The sequence below is a fragment of the Aplysia californica genome, unplaced genomic scaffold (assembly GCF_000002075.1).
Source record: "Aplysia californica isolate F4 #8 unplaced genomic scaffold, AplCal3.0 scaffold01642, whole genome shotgun sequence".
Classification (NCBI taxonomy): domain Eukaryota; kingdom Metazoa; phylum Mollusca; class Gastropoda; order Aplysiida; family Aplysiidae; genus Aplysia; species Aplysia californica.
This window is the reverse complement of record NW_004798912.1, coordinates 29,711-32,990: the sequence shown is the minus strand read 5'-3', so window position 1 is coordinate 32,990 and position 3,280 is coordinate 29,711.

Here is a 3,280-nt window from a genome sequence, read left to right as displayed (position 1 = left end):
ATATGTTCTTTTAAAGGTCCTGCACTAACTAGAAAATGTTGTCTTTAAGGGCCTGAAACAAACAGAAAATTTGTTCTTTAAAGGACATGAAGTAAACAGATATATGTTCTTTAAAGGACATGAAACAAACAGAAATATGTTCTTTAAAGGACATGAAACAAACAGAAATATGTTCTTTAAAGGACATGAAACAAACAGAAATATGTTCTTTAAAGGTCATGAAAGGTGTTTAGCCAAAAAAACAAAAATTCGATAAAAATTCCCAAACTTGCTGAAAAGTGTCAGTTTCTGTACTTTCATTATTTTTACGAGAGCCTGATTTCACCTCGCTGCTCCAAAATGTCCTCTCTTGGGCGGGAATCGAACGTATGTCTTCAACGTGCGACGACAAAGCGGCTAACCGCTACATCACAGAGGCTGGTCTCTTGATGTGAAAGATATCAGACCAGAATAGTTCATATTTTCATTAAATTTTTTTTTCTTTAGAAAAACGAGCTCACTTACATTTTGTAGCGTTTCGTTACGCTTTCAACGTTTCAAACGTTAGATCAAACTGTTTATGGTGTAACAGGCAGGAGATTTGGCAATATTTGCTTTGAAGCCTAAGGGCGGGGGTTGGTTGAGTACAGACTGAAAAGGGCTCAATATAGCATGTTATGTCTCTGTCCTTGTGGTTGGATACAAACCACGCGGGCTGACTTACCCCCGACTGTCGCGGTCGAACCAAATTAGGCTAAGATTAACTTGTAGAATCCAAAGAAGAAGAAGAAGAAGAAGAAGAAGAAGAAGAAGAAGAAGAAGAAGAAGAAGAAGAAGAAGAAGAAGAAGAAGAAGAAGAAGAAGAACAACAACAACAACAACAACAACAACAACAACAACAACAACAACAACAACAACAACAACAACAACAACAACAACAACAACAACAACAAGATAATTGAGAATAACACAACAGATATGAGTGAGGATATTGTTTTTAGAGGTGCCTAAAAAGAAACGATCGTGGGAAAGGTCTTGACCTAGGTATTTAAGGTCATGTGAGATAAGGAAAACAGCACACTCGCCCGTATAGAGCCCACAACAAAACATGTCTGCCTCGACAAACGAACAAACGAGTTATCATCTTAGAAAAAGACACTCTGAGATAACCAGATATTCCACTAGGTAATATCGTCCTATAAGAAGAGCCAAATCCGCGTATCAGGATTTTGGCGCGAAAATTATTTTTTTCACCAATCGAAAGCCTGTATTATGGACTTTATTTCTGTGTACGTTTCATTGAGTTCCCCGCCTTAAAATAGTTTTAAAAATAAAATAACTTGCACTTTTCATAGCTGTTTGCTTCCAAATTAGCTCATCTCGAGATGTGCGGAAAGGATTTCAATATTGTTACAACTTGGATGACGCAGCAAGAATTACTACGAAACTCGACAGTAAAGCCAAGAATTCCTAAATCGCGTAGATCTATCATATGATACGCTTTTAGGGTTTGATCGTTTCCGTGTGTTGATCATTCATACATGCCTACATTAATCGGGGTTTTTTTGTTCCTCCCGACAAATTCGCTAAAACCTTGAAACGTGGAACTGGCTCTTATAGGTCGATATGTTATTTTAAAGTGAATGCACATGTGTATCACATTTTGAGAATGATTAAAGATGATTTTTTAAAGGACATAAGTAAATATATATATCAATGAAAGTACATGCATTTAGAGTATGTTTGACAATATTTTCTCTTGAAAAAAGTTAAAAGCCACTTTAAAAAGAAAAGAAATGAAACGTATTTAGGAGAGAGAGAGAGAGAGAGAGAGAGAGAGAGAGAGAGAGAGAGGCGGGGGGGGAGAGAGAGAGAGGGGGGAGAGAGGGAGAGAGAGAGAGAGAGAGAGAGAGAGAGAGAGAGAGAGAGGAGGGGAGAGAGAGCCTTCCTTCTGTCAGTGGAACACCAAACAACACAGAGACAATAACACCACGGAAAAGACAATGACACCACGGAAAAGACAATAACACCACGGAAAAGACAATGACACAGCCCAAAGTGTCCAAGACGCCCACTTATTCATAACTTTAGAATGTTTCAGTTTTTGTCTGGTCAGAACCTTGTTTCAAGAAATTGGCGTAAAAAAAATGTGAGTTTCACACCATGTCAAGCTTTTTCAAATTCAGTCATTTGTTGAATATCTTGATAACAACTCGAATAATTTCAAGATTTTGATAGCGCAGATAGAGTATTTATTGTGTCTCGACGCGGTGGAATCAGGGGCTCCTCAATTATTTAGGGTCATATAGACCTATTGGTGGCATCTTAAAGCCTGTTCATTTTCCTTGCTTTTGATGAAAGAAAATATCCATTAATATTGAACAGAAGTCTAGATATTTGCGATTAAAGGAGGTGGGGTCGCCTGGTTTCATAAGTAAAATTAACGAGAGAATGGCTGCCAAAGTTTTGTGACTTCCATAGCTTTAGAGTCCTTGGAAACAGCAAATTTACATTTTTTGTGCTTTTAATCAAAGTTTTTCCATAAACTACATATTTAAAAGGGTGTTTTAATTGACATACAAGGTGTTGCTCCAAAACTATCTGCCTGTCTATCTATCTATCTATCTATCTATCTATCTATCTATCTATCTATCTATCTATCTATCTATCTATCTATCTATCTAACGTACCTTTCCAAAACTTCACTTCAGTTCAAAATCATCCTTTCGCTCATCTATCTATCTATCTATCTATCTATCTATCTATCTATCTATCTATCTATCTGTCTATCTATCTATCTGTCTATCTATCTATCTATCTATCCATCTATCTATCTATCTATCTATCTATCTATCTATCTACCTATCTATCTATCTATCTATCTATCTATCTATCTATCTATCTACCTATCTATCTATCTATCTATCTATCTATCTATCTATCTATCTATCTATCTATCTATCTACCTATCTATCTATCTATCTACCTATCTCTCTATCTCTCTCATTTTCTCTATCTGTCTATCTATCTATCTATCTATCTATCTATCTATCTATCTATCTATCTATCTATCTATCTATCTATCTATCTATCTATCTACCTACCTACCTATCTATCTATCTACCTATCTATCTATCTATCTATATGTCTCTCGATCTGTCTATCTATCTATCTATCTATCTACCTATCTATCTATCTATCTATCTATCTATCTATCTATCTATCTATCTATCTATCTATCTATCTATCTATCTATCTATCTATCTATCCATCTATCTATCTATCTATCTATCTATCTATT